The following is an 18,807-nucleotide window of genomic DNA, read 5'->3' on the forward strand; positions in this document are numbered from 1 at the left end:
ATTCCCATTTCCGCCATTACTGTTTCTCTGTTGATACTAACTAGCAGCTCACCATTACTAGTTTTGATGCATTTGTTCTCTGTATCATACCTATTCATGTAAGCAATCACCAAATCTAGACATGGTGCAACAAGCGGAAATGCAACAACTTCAACAAGACTGCTTTTCACTATTTTCTCCATCATTGAACCAGTTTGAGGGTTCTTGGCTCTTTCTAAGAAATCTCCTAAATCAGCATGAGCCAAGGAAGTATCTTCTAGCTCTGGTAATATGGTCACTAGACACAAGGTTCGACAAAGCTTCGGCAATATCGGCCTCATATTGCCTATCTATACTTCTAACCAAGAAATTCTAAAACAAGGCATAATTTTACTCCAACAATTTAAAGATTTTCTTCCTATACTAATAAATCTTTAGAATTTAAAGAAACACAACGTAGGAGAAACTATTTGAACTTACCCGTTACCACCATGAAAAATGGAAACCTTCTCAAGAAATTAGAGCTGATATTACCTTTGACTTCCCCAATTTTCTCAAGTATAGCAGCTACAACCCTTACAAACTATGGAAATGAATGCATACATTCCTTTTGAACAGATGAGAAAATATCAAGAAAGCCACACATGCTTCATAATGATTCACTTAAGTGTGCAAAGTAATAGTGAAATGATTAAAAATCTGACACCTTCTTAATTACCCATCACTTTTGCACAAATAGTTGATGCACTCATGATTACTTTCCATATCTAGAATTTTAAACTATGGAATACGAGGAATATTCCTTCTTGCCATGCCACTTTCAATATCAACAAAGCCTTAGAATCATTTTTGAAGTGAACCTATGAACCTTAAACCATTTGAACAAAGAGTTCAATGATTCAAGTTCATTTAGGAAGTACAACAATGAACAAGTGGTATTTAATAATATCGGGAAGGAGCAACAACAATGATAATCAAGCAAGAGCCTTGAACCATTGAACCAGTGGTTCAAAGTTCAAGTTTGGAAACTGACTTAAAATATATAGACATTCGCTCATTATACAACAATACATAGCCACGACTCAAAAAAGGCATTTTGAACCTTGAACCAAAAAAAAGGTTCACGGGTTCAAAGTTCAAAACGTATAACAATAATATGCTTGCTTTCATGAAGACAAAGACTACTAATGACTTTTTTCTAAAATGCACTTTGAACCTTGAACCTGTTGAACTATACATTTAAAAAAAAAAAAGAGTTCAATGACTTAGGTTCAAAGATGAAAGAGAACAAAGGACCCAACAAAAATAAAGACACAATAAGGCAACCCACAAGTATGAACATTCAAAATGGAAAATTGTAGGGGAGGCTAATAGATCTAAAGGCAAACCCCAATCACAACACATTTCCCTCTCTTTTATGTGTGTAGGTTGTAGGTGCACAACTGTACTTTTAGATTCGAGCTTTATTTGTAGAGGGAGAAAAATCCTTTTCATTTCATGGATTTTTTGGAGGACTATGTACATTCCTACCACAGTCCAAACAAGTTTTTATCAAATTTGCAGGGCGACTTCATCTCGATATTTTACTACCAAATCTAGGTGCACAACTTTATCCCATATTTAGATCTCAAGTTATAATCGATTCTTTGTCACTTTTGCACTACATAATTCAATCAATTTCTTTCTGAATCAAAAAAAGGAAGAAGGGATCATCCTAACATTCTTAATTCATTTAGAATTCAATCTGTCATCTTTGTGTGGAGATTGAATCTAGTGAATTATCCCTTATCTTCCTAATGTAATTGTGAAAAGTGCTTGAAGGATAATCAATAGGGAAATTGTCATCTCTCTTTGAGGGAAAGGGTTAGTTTTCCTCTTGATCTATCACTCATCATTTTCCAACCATTACAAATAGATATGTTGAATTGTTGACTATGCAGAAAAGGGAGATAGTATGAATGAAATAAGGAGCTACTCATTTAGGATCGTGCTGTAACTTTGGATCTAAGATACTGTGTAGGAGAAATAGTGACACTAAGCAAACATGCCCTAATCTCACTTTCAACCACACACTTGTGGAATACAAAAGAGCCTAGAGGTATCACACAATTGGCTACTTCTTTTTGTGGAAGAGAGAGCCATGGGCTACCTATTAGGATTTCTATTCCTTTGTTGCAATTGAAAGACGAAATGATGCAAGTTCAATTCCTAACCCCAAAGTGCAAGTATGAACTAATAACAAGATTGCAGAATTGAACTTAAATGATGGAAAGCTGTAAACATAATGACAAGACAAGAATGCAAATGCATACCCAAAGTCAAAATCTGAGTGAAAATGTTCGGGACGGGGGCGCGGGCACCACTGTCCTGATTCTGCCCCTGAAACTGCTCCGGAAACTGCTGTTTCGCAACCTAGAAAGCTATCAAAAATGCTAAAAACTGCTGTCTGACAGAGGGACCAGGGCGCCCAGCACCCCTATCCCAGGGACCAGGGCACCCAACACCCTTGTCCTGGTAGGACCAGGGCGCCCCACGCCCTTGTCCTGGTCTTTTGCTTTGAAATTTGGTGTGTGGTCCCGTCTCAGTCTGCTTCTGTCGGATCTGCAAATTACGGCGTCGTCCGAATCCTGAAACTTGCACTTATATCTGAAAAGGTATGGTGGGTGGCTATATAGGGTTTTGCCTTAGTCAAACCCCCACTTTGGTGATTTTCACCTCCATGAATAGCCAAGTTGTATTGTAAAAGTGGTGTGTGTGCAGACCTTGTGTGTGTGCAAGATCCTAAAATGCAAGTAAGCAAACTAGAGCAACCTAGAAAGTAAACCCTAATTGCTTGTAAATGATAATGTAAATGCTCCAAATCAAGATGCAAAGTGATCTAAAGCATGAATACAAATGATATAATGAGGCTTATGCAAAGACATGAAAACAACATGAAATCATACCCAACCCCAAGGGAGGGGTACAAGCCAATCTTCAGTCGGTGATCCCTTATTTCTCTTCAATGCCTTCAAAGCCCTAAATGGATGAATGCTTGATGGATGGATGTTGAATGTTGTTGAAGTCTTTAAAGATCTGCTCTTTTGCTGCATAGAAGGTCCTTGAAAGCCCAAAATTCTGGATCCCTTCAAATGAAGAAAGAGAGCTCTTTATATATGAAACCCTAGGTCTTAATTTCAACTTTTGGCCAACCTAGAGATTGAATCTCCCACCAATTTCTTGGGGTTAAGCTTTATTTTATGATTGGATAGCGCTCCTAAAATTTTGGGAAAAATGTCCGGGACCGTGTGCACTCCGGGCGCCATGGTCCCGACAACTTTTCACCAAATTTTCAGGGCCGTCGGATATGATGATTTTAGAGAGAATCCCGAAGTTACAGGTGATTTCGAGATGTTTTGACCCCGAAATCAAGCCCCCAAGTTCAAAATAGGACCTAATTAGGGTTTTTGATTAAATGATGTATTGGAGGAATAAAATGAAAGGGGCACACTTTAATGAAAAGGGCCCAACTTTATGATATGGGAGATGATAAAATAGAACCTTAGACCTAATTAATTTAATTAATTAAGTGCTAAAGGGGAAATACAATGCAAAATGCAAAATGCACCAAGGCGGGTGCTAAACTAGGTGTGAAATTGTACCACCCTAGCAAGTGCATACAATGTATGACACTACATTTAGCCCCCACTTTAGTGGTCATATGAACACTACATGCATATGCAAGCTAAAGTATAGAAAAGTAAACATTACTTGAAAAAGGATATATCCATAAGTCTGTCAAACAAAGCCCCCACCGGTATCTGCAGTACACAGTTAGGAACCACACCCTACAAAACACATGTTAGATCACAAAATCACCTAATGCTTACTAAGGAAGGTGATGAAAATTCAAGGGTAGCTATATCAGAAGGTTGCATGTTTGATTCACGTTGGGTTCACCAAAATGTGTAGGAGAAAAAGTGACACTAAGCAAACATGCCCTAATCTCACTTTCAACCACACACTTGTGGAATACGAAAGAGCCTAGAGGTATCACACAATTGGCTACTTCTTTTTGTGGAAGAGAGAGCCACGGGCTACCTATTAGGATTTCTATTCCTTTGTTGCAATTGAAAGATGAAATGATGCAAGTTCAATTCCTAACCCCAAAGTGCAAGTATGAACTAATAACAAGATTGCAGAATTGAACTTAAATGATGGAAAGCTGTAAACATAAGGACAAGACAAGAATGCAAATGTGTACCCAGAGTCAAAATCTGAGTGAAAATGTTTGGGACGGGGGCACGAGCGCCACTGTCCTGATTCTGCCCCTGAAACTGCTCTGGAAACTGCCGTTTTGCAACCTAGAAAGCTGTCAAAAATGCTGAAAACTGTTGTCTGATAGAGGGACCAGGGCACCCAGCACCCTTGTCCTGGCAAGACTAGGGCGCCCCACGCCCCTATCTTGGTCTTTTGCTCTGAAATTTGGTGTGTGGTCCCGTCTCAGTCTGCTTCCGTCGGATCTGCAACTTGCGGTGTCATCCAAATCCCGAAACCTGCACTTATATCTGAAAAGGTATGGTGGGCGGCTATATAGGGTTTTGCCTTAGTCAAACCCCTACTTTGGTGATTTCCACCTCCACGAATAGCCAAGTTGTATTGTAAAAGTAGTGTGTGTGCAGACCTTGTGTGTGTGCAAGATCCTAAAATGCAAGTAAGCAAACTAGAGCAACCTAGAAAGTAAACCCTAATTGCTTGTAAATGATAATGTAAATGCTCCAAATCAAGATGCAAAGTGATCTAAAGCATGAATAAAAATGATATAATGAGGCTTATGCAAAGACATGAAAACAACATGAAATCATACCCAACCCCAAGGGAGGGGTACAAGCCAATCTTCAGTCGGTGATCCCTTATTGCTCTTCAATGCCTTCAAAGCCCTAAATGGATGAATGCTTGATGGGTGGATGTTGAATGTTGTTGAAGTCTTCAAAGATCTACTCTTTCGCTGCATAGAAGGTCCTTGAAAGCCCAAAATTCCGGATCCCTTCAAATGAAGAAAGAGAGCTCTTTATATATGAAACCCTAGGTCTTAATTTCAACTTTTGGCCGACCTAGAGATTGAATCTCCCACCAATTTCTTGGGGTTAAGCTTTATTTTATGATTGGATCGCGCTCCTAAAATTTTGGGAAAAATGTCCGGGACCATGTGCACTCTGGGCGCCACGGTCCTAGCAACTTTTCACCAAATTTTCAGAGTCGTCGGATATGATGATTTTAGAGAGAATCCCGAAGTTACAGGTGATTTCGAGATGTTTTGACCCCGAAATCAAGCCCCCAAGTTCAAAATAGGACCTAATTAGGGTTTTTGATTAAATGATGTATTGGAGGAATAAAATGAAAGGGGCACACTTTAATGAAAAGGGCCCAACTTTATGATATGGGAGATGATAAAATAGAACTTTAGACCTAATTAATTTAATTAATTAAGTGCTAAAGGGGAAATACAATGCAAAATGCAAAATGCACCAAGGCGGGTGCTAAACTAGGTGTGAAATTGTACCACCCTAGCAAGTGCGTACAATTTACGACACTACAGATACTAAGACTAATACAAATCTATTGTGCAAATTTGGAGAAAATTCATCGGGACCGAGTTGAAGTTGCACCCAGTCCTCCAAAAAATTCATGTGCCGAAAAGGGTTTTTTCATCTCTAAAAATGAAGCATAAACCTGCAATTACAACCGCACACCTACAACCTCCACATAGAAAAGAAGGGAAGAAGGGTTGTGGATAGGGACTTTCCTCAGTCAAACCCTAGTTGAGGAATCAACCTTGAAAGAAAGTAATTGCAAATGCTTAAATGTGAATAACGGAAATGTATACCTTGTAGATCTGCAATTTGTTAATGATGGTTGCTTTGCTTCTTGGATGTAATCACAAGTGTTGTATGAAATGACATGTAACGTGACAAAACCCTAAAACATACATATTCTTGCAAATTGATGTTGTAATGCTGCTCCAATAAATGAATGAAGAAGACACATGAAGACGAAGATGTTTAAAGACCTGAACTGAATGCTTGATAATGGAGACCTTCCACTTGTTCACCCATTTTTTCTTATCTTTCACTCATTCTTGCATATTATCACCTTATGTCTTCTTATGCAAATAAGAGGACTAAATATCTTTTTATATTTTCCTAGGAGAATTAATTTTCATCTCATCGAAGGTCGACATAGGGGAAATTTAAATCCTTAAGAGAAAATTAGGTTTAAGGTTCAAAATGGACCCATTTTAGGGCCACCCAAAGAGGGAGTACAGGGGCGCCATGCTCCTGCCCAAGGGGGATAGGGGTTCCATGCCCCTTTTTTGAGGGGGATAGGGGCACCATGCCCATATCCTCCCCTAATTTGGGACTTGGATAGGGTCACAAGGTGGCACAAGAGATGAAACAAGATGAGATTTGGAAGGATAATGTAGAGAGGGGTCCCAATTGAGTAGGAAGATGCAATCGCAAAGGTGAGGGCATAGAATACAGTCAAAATTACAAGGGTCACAATTTTATGATGCTACAATTAGCCCCCACTTTAGTGGGAGTGTGGCTTATGCCAATATTGTCGGTAAAGTAGAAAAAAGAGAGAGATGAAGATGATAGATGCAGAGAAATATGACAAGGAGTATAAGACATCACTAATCTTGAGGAACAAAATCTCCCAATCTTAGGATCTTAACTCACTCAAACATATGCAAGAGCACACAAGACAAAAACAATAAGACAGAAAAAACAAGACAAAGCACAAAAGACACATGACAAAAACAAAACACAAGACCACAAATCAACTAGCCGAAGAGACCTTGATACTCAAATGTCTAAAAAACTAATTGAAACACAAAGACAAATGCCATCACATAAACACTAATAACTACATAAAATAGAAAATATGGCATCATCCATGAACCATCAATAGTAAAACTATAAGCTCATGAGAGGAAAAAGAGGGATAACATGAATACAAACATTGGTGATCCATGAGAAGAAAGGCAAATAAAAGGAACCATGGACATCTCACCCCTAGAACTTGTCTAGGTGATCCATGTAAGGGAGGAGAGTGAGAACACCATTAGTTTCACTCAACCTCATGTGTGTGTGTGCAAGTGAGGTTCAAATAGCCTCATAGGAGTCTATACTCGCATATGCTACAACTTGTATAAGATGTATAGTACAAATATCAAGAAAGGCATGACATCTCGCTCTAAGAGACTATGCTCTGGTTCTGAGAATAATCACCCTACATAAGAGAAAAGTGGCGATATATCTCTCTAAAAGGCTACCCTCTAGTTCCAAGAATGACCCACTTTATAAGAGAAAAGTGGTGACATAACACTATAAGAGGCCGCCCTCTAGTTCTGAGAATGACCCACTATATAAGAGAAAAGTGGCAACATCTCACTCCAAGAGGCTGCCCTTCGGTTCCAAGAATTACCCACTATATAAGAGAAAAGTGGCAACATCTTACTCTTAGAGGCTGCCCTCTGGTTCCAGGAATGACCCACTATATAAGAGAAAAGTGGTGACATCTCACTCTAAGAGACTACCCTCTAATTCTGAGAATGACCCACTGTATAAGAGAAAAGTGGTGACATCTCGCTCTAAGAGGCTGCCCTCTGGTTCTGAGAATGACCCACTGTATAAGAGATACAATGTGTGAGAGAAATATAATACAAAAGGAGATGTGTGGGTTCCCCCCCTTAAGATGTCAACGTAGTTTAATGTTGATATCTTAAGGAATGTAGAACAAGGATACCTACCTTTGACACCAAGAAGATATCCATCATACGAAAATGTCATAAATCCAAGGAAGAGAGGGAATACTCTTCAAGCAAGAATAAGATAGTTGAAAAGAGATATCGTGCTATAAGTGTAAAGGAGATCCTTGGAGGAGAAGAGATCTTTGATCAAAATACATCTACCTCCAAGAAGAGTTGTCTTAGGAAAATATAACATCTTCTAGAACGAAGCGTAGAAGAGAACATGAATTCATTCCTTCCTCCTATTTCTAGGTGAAAGGCAATCTTGATGATGGATGACTCACTTTTATCCCAATGGGGATGGGTGAATTTATTATATATGTACATTATCAAGTGTGAAAGAGGTTATAGTCATGGACTTACACCTCTTGTTTAAGAGAGAACCCTTGAGAAAACAACAACACCATCCACAAAATAGGAAAGAGTGGATCTTTAGAGAAAGAGAGTGAGAGAGAGAGAGATCATTTCCCCCCAAGTGAAGGGACAATGAGAAGATCTTACACAATCTTCTAGAGAGAGAATAATCATAAGAAAATGTACAATGTACTTACATGAACACATGCAAGAAAAGACATTAGTATATGTAAAATACACGTCTCAAGAAGTGGTAATCTTCTAAAAGAACATCACATATTCCCAAGGGGGATTAATTATAAGAATATACCATTGTAAAAAATGATAATCACATATGAAAAATGCAACCCCTAAAGGAAAAGATGAGAAAGAAAGAAAAAAGATAAAACTCCTTCCCCCCCAAGTGAGAAGAACAAGGAAAAACATTACACATCTTCTAATATTGTTTATGTTCAAACGATATGCCTTCCTTAATGTACTTCATGAGAGATCATTCCATGCTAGGGGGTAGATCATACTTGTGAATAACCTAGACCATAGAAGAGGTAAGTTTTCCAAGAGAATGAAGGCAAGAGAAGAAGTGGATTACTCATTAAAGATACTCCTCTCCAAGCAAAGAGGAAAACCAAAGAACAATTATATGCTCACATAAGAATAACCCTACACAAGAAAGGAGATCTAATAATGAACAATGCACAAAGATAGATATAAATACATGTAAAGAAGAAGGAAATTGAACTTTATGTTGCTACCCCAAGGTATTTAAAATTTAAATAACACTACCATAAATGATAAAGAGCCCCCAATTAATTTGGCTACTTATGTCATAGGGTGAAGAGAAAAATGAAGAGAAAAGAAGTGCTAAGGCACTATGTTTTTGTCAAGAAACACAACTAGATCTATTGTAAGACAAATTCATGCAAGATCATATTTCTTTAGAACAAATTTATTAAATGCATGACATTCTCCAAGAGAATGTGAATTTGAATCATGAAAAATGCAATATTCCTCACCTTTCACGTGCTCAAGATTGTTGTTCTACTTCTTAGGAGGAAAGGAAATGTTCTTATCATATTTCAATCTCCAATAGATTCTTGTAGCTAGTATTTTAGGATGATAAATATGTTTTAATTAATCTTCTTGACATGGAAGAGAAATATTGTTAGAAGAAGAAGGATCATTATCCACAATTCTAATTTTGCCATTGTCTATGCCTTCTTGAATAGATTTATGAAAATCAAGGCAATCATTGGCATTATGATCGTGGGTTTGATGAAATGAGCGAAAAGGATGTTTGGAAGAAGAATCATTCTTGTGGTCTCTTTTGATTTGTTGTCTTTGGAGATGGTTTTTAAAGTTTTGGAGCCTAAGGATTTCATCCATAGGGAGAGAAGTCTCATTTCCTAGGCCTTCTATAGTAGCTTGTGTAGTAGGGTTTATAGGGACACTAATTCCTTGTTCAAACTTCCTAAGTCCTTATTTTCAAAAACCTTATTTTGTTATTATATGAAAGCCATGACTATAAGAATGTTACAGTTGACTAGATTGGGGAATAGGATCGTGAATTTCTTTGAAATATGATGTGTAAGGGGGAATAAAAGGATTTGTAGATGAAGAAGGAATATCATGTCAAAGGATAATCTTCTTTCTTTCATCATGCTTATCCTTTTTGGGAGGTTGGGGATGAACATATTCATCATCTAAAGGCTCATTTTTACTTATTTCTATGTGAAGGGAAAGATCATGAATAAAATGCATAACATCATCATCTCTACATATATTTTGATGTTGAAGATAGGTCCTAGGAGAATAAGGAGGGTCTAAAGATGTAAGAATGTTAATAGTTTGATGTTTCCCCCCTTGCTCGAGGGTATGTGTATGAGAAGAATATGGGACCATGTTGCTTTCCAATGATTGCTCTCTTTTAAAAAGATCATTGGTGGAAGCATTAGTTCTCATCTCATTCACACAAGATACCCTAGGAGAGGTACAAGGATTAGGATCTCTAAGATTGGGATCTACAAAAGCCTTAAGGTGATTAACATATGAAATGCATTTAATTAATAACATCAACATAATATAACATAAATGATACATGAAAGCTTTGAGATCAAAAGGAAATGACTTTGAAATCCTAACAACACAATATGACCAAGTGCTATGAATGAAAAGAAGTGACATGAAATGAAAGAAACCATTATCCAGCACCAGATTGTAACAAATATATGTTAAAAACAATGTAATCATATGTGAAATGAAAAAAAAATCTAGCCCATTGATTTCCATTGAAAGTCTATTAATTAAAATTCTTTCTTTGCTAAAAAAGAAGATCTAAAATTAGGACCCTTTTATGAAAGTTAATTTTAAAGTTGAAGGTGTTGAAATTTGTATTTGTTTTCATCCTTAAGAGATGTAAAAATTGATAAAGTGTGCCAATTTCGTGGATTTAAGCAAAAAAATACAATCAATTCTGATTCCCAAAATTTTAGGAAAAAAACTAGGGGCCAGGTGCAAGTTGTACCTGGTCCGACCAACTTTTTCTGAAATTTTTCAAGGATGATAGAAATTATGATTCTATTGTAGAATCTTAAAAAACTGTTGATTTGGAAAAGTCTAGATAGGTCAAATTATTAGTCAAAGGTTGAAATATGAGATTCTTAAAAATTAGGGTTTTGTTGTTTAACCACTTACTTTTTAAAATGAAAAGAGATTTGAATTGCAATTTTGAAATAGAAATCAAATATGAAATAATCAACTAAAGTGCTAGTTTTCACAAACTTAGTAATTAGGGTTTTTATGCAATTAACCTTAAAAATTTATAAAAAGATCAAACTTGGAAATGAAATTTTAAAATTCAAAGTGCAATTATTTAGATCTAACAATGAGAAATCATAATTAAGGTGTGAGACGTCGGGTTCACCAAAATGTAAAGTAGAAAATTGGATCCTAATGGTTCCCCACCTAGGAGAGAGAAAGGAAACCACTAGGATGATTTTCACTTGGGAGATACTTTATATTAAAAAGAGGGGTTGAATGCACTAGATCCAAATCAAGGGAAATAAGGATGTGAATGCTAAGAGGATTGTAAGTGTTGGAATGTAATTTTCCCTCTTTTGTAGATAGATATGTTGACTTGTTGACTATGCAGAAAAGGGAGATAGAATGGATGAAATAAGGAGCTACCAATTCAGGATCAAGTTGTAACTTCGGATCTGGGACATTAATAGTGATATAGATCTGCCCTATGAATTTGGATAAAATTAGTCTGGACTGAGTTGAAGTTGCACCCGGTCCTCTAAAAAATCCACGCACCAAAAAGGGTTTTTCCGTCTCTAAAAATGAAGCATAAACCTACAATTACAGTCGTGCACCTACAACCTACACACAAAAAAGAAGGGAAGAAGGGTTGTGGATAGGGGTTTTCCTTAGTCAAACCCTGATTGAGGAATCAACCTTGAAAGAAAGTAATTGCAAATGCTTAAATGTGAATAATGGAAACGCATACCTTGTAAATCTGCAATTTGTTGATGATGGTTCCTTTGCTTCTTGTATATAATCACTAGTGTCGTATGAAATGCCATGTAACATGATGAAACCCTAACACACACATATGCTTACAAATGAATGTTGTAATGTTTCTCCAATGGACGAATGAAGAAGACACATGAAGAAGAAGATGTTTGAAGAATTGAACACTTAAATGCTTGATAATGGAGACCTTCCACTTATTCACCCAATTTCAGTTATCTTTTATTCATTCTTGCATATTCTCACCTTCTTTATGCTTATGCAAATGAGAGTACTAAATCTCTTTTTATACTTGCCTAGGAGAATTAATTTTGATCTCATCGAAGGTCAACATAGGGGAAATTTAAATCCTAAAGAGAAAATTAGGACTAAGGGTCAAATGGACCCATTTTAGGGCCACCCAAAGAGGGAGGATAGGGGCCCCACACCCTTTCTCAAAAAGGAATAGGGGTGACACACCCATGTCCTTCCCTATTTTGGGGCTTGGATAGGGTCTCAAGGTGGCACAAGAGCTAAAATAGGAGGATATTTGGAAGGATGATGCAGAGAGGAGTCCCAATTGAGTAGGGAGATGCAATTGCAAAGGTAAGGGCATAAAATACGGTCAAAATTGCAAGGGACACAATTTTATGATGCTACAACTAGTACCCTCTGTACATTAGGAAATAGGAAATAATTGCAAAACAGATATAAACATAATAGCTCAATCACCAATGCATTCATTGCAATGAATCTATCCTAAACAACACTCAATAGAGACATGAGATAAAAGCATTCAAAAATGAAAGATTATGCAAACCATGGACATGACTTGAACGCTCCTTCATGCGGCTCCATTGTTCTTCTTTCCTCTTCAAATGGTTGGATTGTGGATCTCACCTACAAGTGCACACACACAATTGAAAGCAAGTAGACAAGATTACTGATCAAGAGTACTAGAAATTCGATAGTCTGATTACCAATTATTAATTAGCCTTGATTGATGAAGATCATCCAATTTATAGAAGAATTGGAGAGATGACAAGATTAGCATGATCCAATTCAAATGGAAATTGCAAATCAATATGACAAATTATGACAAACTATGCACTTTCTATGCAAAATTTGTTGATTGATAATTTATGACAAAATATGACACATTCTATGTCAAAATTGATTGATTGTCAATTATGACAAATTATGACAAATTGAAATGTCATTTCCATGAATTTAGGAGAGAAATAGGAGGAAATTGAAATTAAGAAATTAAGAAAATTAAAATTGATGAAAATTAGGAATTAGAAATTGATGGAAAAATAGGAAATTAGGAACTAGAAGAAATTAGGTAAATTAATTAATAATTTGTCATTTATTAATTAATTTACAAGAGGAGGAATAATTAGCCAATTAAATAAAGATTTAATTGTAATGAGAAGACTTAGGATTAATAAATAATTTAGTAATCCTAACGGGAGAAATGACAAACAAGGTTAAATGATTGAATCATGAAACCCTAGAAGATGAATTAGCAATGCGAGGATGACAATTAGGTCCTGATTGAAGATAATTAATGTCGATCATGATTTTGAATTGATAAAGGACCAATGTGATAAATGATTTGATTGATAGATGTTCCAATTGACGAGGAACAATGACAAATTGATCCAAATTGACATAATTGAGACAGACAACGATCGATGACAAATCGGTCGCAAAATGACAAGATTGACAAAAGGACAAGAATCGATGACAAATAGATTGCAAAATGACAAGATTGAAAATGACCACAATCAATGACAAATTGGTCGCAAAATGACAAGATTGAAAAGAGGACAAAAATCGATGACAAATAGATTGCAAAATGACAAGATTGATAAACCGATCGCCAGATGATAAGATTGAAAAGAGGACAAAACCCTAGTTAGGATTGACGATGTCCAAAATGATAAGATTGATGATAAGATTGATAAGAGAGCAATGATTGATGACAAATCGATTGCAAGATTGACAGGAGGACAAAACCCTAATTAGGATTGACGATGTCCAAAATGATGACAAATTAGCACGCACATTGATGCGACAAGATAAAATCGATCAAAATCATGATTGAATAGTGTTGTCGACAAGACCAAATTTGAGAGCGAGATGAATGAAGAATGTGGAAGAATGACTCAATGTTCACAAATGATAAAGACCAAGTGCGTGACATAGGAGAAATGTTAATGCGACGCAAAAACCTAAAATGAGGCAATGCACAAATGTTAAAGCATGACTCCGCAAGCGTTGACCATTTTTAGGTGTCTACATTTTGCCCCTCTTTGAGACAATGTGATTTTAAGCGTTGTTTCAAAGAAAAATAATGAAAATGCCCTAGACAACTGACAATGACATATGACAAATAGATTGCAAAATGACAAGATTGATAAACCGATCGCCAGATGATAAGATTGAAAAGAGGACAAAACCCTAGTTAGGATTGATGATGTCCAAAATGATAAGATTGATAAGAGAGAAACGATTGATGACAAATCGATCACAAGATTGACAGGAGGACAAAACCCTAATTAGGATTGATGATGTCTAAAATGATGACAAATTAGCACGCACATTGATGCGACAAGATAAAATTGATCAAAATCATGACTGAATAGTGTTGTCGACAAGACCAAATTTGAGAGCGAGATGAATAAAGAATGTGGAAGAATGACTCGATGTTCACAAATGATAAAGACCAAGTGCGTGACATAGGAGAAATGTTAATGCGATGCAAAAACCTAAAATGAGGCAATGCGCAAATGTTAAAGCATGACTCCGCAAGCGTTGACCATTTTTAGGTGTCTACATTTTGCCCCTCTTTGAGACAATGCGATTTTAAGTGTTGTTTCAAAGAACAATAATGAAAATGCCCCAGACAACTGACAATGACATATGCATGCCCCCTCGAGGAATTGGCCGAAAACATGCAGAAAAGAGGCCAATTGATCGATAAAAATGATAGGATCGAACGGACTAACAATCGGAGATCGGATACATGATAGACAAGCAATTTAAGGTGCACAAGACCATGACCAACATAAGATGGAGAGGATGCACGTCCATCTATGCAATGACAAAGAGCTATAAATGAGACGAAGAGGGTGAAAATTGCTCATTTGTACTAGCCAAAGAGGAGGATTTGTTGATCTGGACAAGGACACTTGCAGAGAGATGGAAAACATTCCAATGGCAGATCACCTTGGAGAACATGTACGCACATTCAGATGATCGGACAACACAGGAGCCGCGGTATGGATCTCAAAAACCCATGTTTTCAATTTCGTGAATTTTGAATGCTTGCGGGACATTGCGGGGCCCACAAAGGATGTAGAAACTGACTTTTGCACCTGTGCAGAGTGAATCTTGCACTTGTGTCAGGTATTCTGTGCTTGTGTAAGGGTACACAGGCACAAGAGTCAACACACAGGCACAAGAGGCAAGACACAAGCGCAATTGTGCATGTAAGACTTAATTTAGGTTCAAAACTGCATGCAAAGGACCTGAAAAGGGGGGACAAGGGTAGGATAGGGTAAAATAGATAAAGTACACCCTAATTTGGCCATAAAAAAAGGAAATGTAGCCCATAGGAACAAACCCTAATACTGACAAAAAGATGCCCCAATTGTGATGCAGAGTCGACAGTATCCGTTGATCACGTGGGAGAATCGACCAGACTGTTTCATGCTATGACATAGACTCAAGAGCACGGACAGAGACACATTAGCAGGACTTGGCATATATTACATCACATACATGCCCGAGATTAGGGCAAACACAGGATTGCTTACCGCATTGGCAGAGCGATGGCATTCAGAGACCTCCTCATTCCATTTGGCGACTGGCGAGGTGACAGTGACTCTAGAGGATGTATGGCGCATCCTCCGCATTCTGATACATGGGGAGATGATAGAGTATGACCCAGTGACAGGGAGAGACACGTTATGCAGGCTATTTGAGTGTGACGCAGATGATCTGGACATTGTCGAGAGGGAGATCGGCTGGGAGAGCATGGCTTCCGAGTATGACCGACGATATGTGGTGATAGCAGTTGTGATAGCATGTCTTCTAGCAGGTGATAGACGAGGACATGGATTCCCTATTGGATGGGGAAGAGTGCTAGAGCGGATGGCGACAGAGGGTATGGTGTACACATGGGGACCATGTGTACTAGCTATGCTATATTTCCAGTTGCATCAGATAGCATATCAGGGAGTTCAGACTCTGAGCTGTGGAGTCATATTGCTATAGGTATGGGCATTTGAGCACATTGCCATATGTCGACCGATTATAGAGAGACAGGTTGTACCACACAGACCATATGTGTATTGCTATGGGGGAGCACTGAGACAGGGTCCATTTGGATACATATTATACTGGCGACATGAGCTAGACAGACTGAGAGAGTTCGCATGGAGGCCATATCTTGATTGCCCAGGATGGTCAGATGATCATGAGGAGTTACCATATTGTAGATAGGAGAGGTACCTGATTGGGCGACCAGTGAATCACCAGAGAGTGATTGAGATGTACCTGCCAGAGAGAGTCAGACGACAGTTTGGAGAGACGCAGGATGTACCTAGGAGGACTGCATGCTTTGCCCGATCCCACAGAGAGATGAGTCAGTGGGGGAGTATGATTCAGCCACACATAGCATATGTCGACTTTGCACAGTTACAGCAAAGACAGTGCCATTGACAGATCCTGATATTCCAGTACTGAGGAGATAGGAGGACTTCCCACTCACAGGAGAGGAGGGAGATGATATGGACGAGGAGGATGACGAGGGTGATGATGAGGATGAGGGAGATGATGGTGGGGAGGACGATGATGAGCCAGACTTAGCTGATCAGGAGACATTGTAGGATATTCCCATAGAGTCGGAGATAGCTAGGATAGAGGAGATGGAGATGTGCAGGGCTACCATAGTGAGTCAGCAGGATTATATTGCAACATTGGAGAGACAGAATGCCATCTTGAGGACAGAATGAGATACAACAATAGCTCAGGCACAGCGAGAGGGATAGAGAGTCACTGAGTTCATTGGGTCAATTAGGGATGCCAATGCACGGGAGATGGCACAGATGTTGGTAGAGACCGGAGAGGAAAGACTGTATTGGAGGACACTATATGAGAGTGCAGCTCCACCAGAGCAGAGAGCACCTTCATATCGGGCACGATCGAGGACAGAGAGCAGGTCACGCTCTCGGAGGTCATTGAGCAGCATAGGAGTGAGTGGACCTATGAGACCACCACAGCCAGGACTAGGAGGGACATCATCTGCGAGACATGGCAGGGACGAGGAGGACAGAGGGAGCACCCAGTGACAGAGGCACGTACTCCTTATGACAGACAGTGGACATTATGTAGTTTGACATGTTGTAGTCAGCCTGCGGGCCATACTTAGGACAGACAGTCCGATTTTGTACTTCGATATTATTATGATATGTGATATGAAATGCATCGATATGATGGGATGCAATGTGTTATGATTTGTAGTTATTTTTCTATGTATGGATGACTTATGTACTTGTTTATGAACATGTATGGATGTATTTTTATGTATTTTTGATTTATTTATGAAATGAAATGGATAAAATGCTTGATGTAATATGTGATGGAATGCAAATGTACTAACCAATGAATGCAGGATACAACATATGTGTGGAGAAATCAGAGCACTAGACTGAACTGACTATCCGAACTGACGGAAGAAATGTTAGTAAGAAGAAATGAGATAGAGGGAAATTAGTGACGAAGAAAAACTTGCTTTCAGTAATGCACTTTGTAGGTGAGAACCTTTATTTTAATATAGCAAAATGGATGCGTAGCATCATGGCATTGAAGGCCAGAGCTGAAATGCAACCCTTTTTGCAATAGACAGACACATCACAGACAAACGACAATCACAATCAAAAAAGAAAGAGACCATGAGCCATCCCGGTCACTCTAAATCACTCAGTGACATCATCAAGCAACATAGGAACATGATCGAAGCCAAAGATAAATCAATAAAAAGATAAGATACACAAATTCAAGCAAATCAGACAAACATCTTGATCTTCATTGTCAAAAGTTGAAAGCGTTGATAGGACGATCATGCTGTCTGGTTTCAGGAAATGCGGTACCCCGTCTAAGACAGGACACAGTCTGGTTTCAAGTATACCACACCCTGTATAAGACCCATGATAATAGGAACAAGGACAAATGATTTTGATACTGATATGCGATTGATATGATAGTTTTGATCAGTTTGAATGTTTGGTTTGATAGAAAAAGTGCATCTGTTAATGCGTGATTTCATTAAAGCACAATGTGACATGGATTGCGAGTGTCGTTGGATGAATGCTCAGTGATTTGTCTTATGCACAAAAGGAATAATGTATTGTAAAATGTTTTTTTTTTTTTTTGGAGTTTTACAATTTTTTTTTCGTTTTTTTTTTTTTTTTCAGGACTTTATTTGATTTTTAGAGATTTTTTCAGGACATTTTTCAATTTTTATGACTTTTTTCAAGACATTATTCAATTTTTATGAATTTTTTCAGGACATTTTTTCAATTTTTATGAATTTTTTCAGGACATTTTTCAATTTTTTTGGATTTTTCTCAGGACATTTTTTGATTTTTATGAATTTTTTCAGGACATTATTCGATTTTTTATGATTTTTTAAGGACATTTTTCAATTTTATGAGATTTTTTTCAGGACATTTTGAAATTTTTTTTATTTTTTCAAGACATTTTTCAATTTTTATGATTTTGCCCCCAGTGTCTAGCAAGGCAAGGAATATGACAGGTGAATAAATAGGCTTGCTAAAATGATGGTGGATAGAAGGAAGACAAAGGCCTTTTATCATGGAGACAATACGGATGCAATTTTCAAGGGCTATTGCGTGATGGGACAAGAGATTGGATATGACAATGTAAAGCAGTGACATGGCATGAGAGACATGTCAAGAGGTTTTTGAAACCATGTTTAAATTTTGCATCCTTATTACAGATCAAGATCAAGGAATGAAACAGAGTGTATGGATAGTGATAAGATATGGATAGGATAAGCAAGACCAAGAATGGATAAGGGACATGGACTGAAGGTCGGGATTGGCTAAGGGATAGTGGCAGACAGTTGCAATAAGCCAGGAAAT

Source organism: Cryptomeria japonica, chromosome 7 (genome assembly GCF_030272615.1).
Source record: "Cryptomeria japonica chromosome 7, Sugi_1.0, whole genome shotgun sequence".
NCBI lineage: Eukaryota > Viridiplantae > Streptophyta > Pinopsida > Cupressales > Cupressaceae > Cryptomeria > Cryptomeria japonica.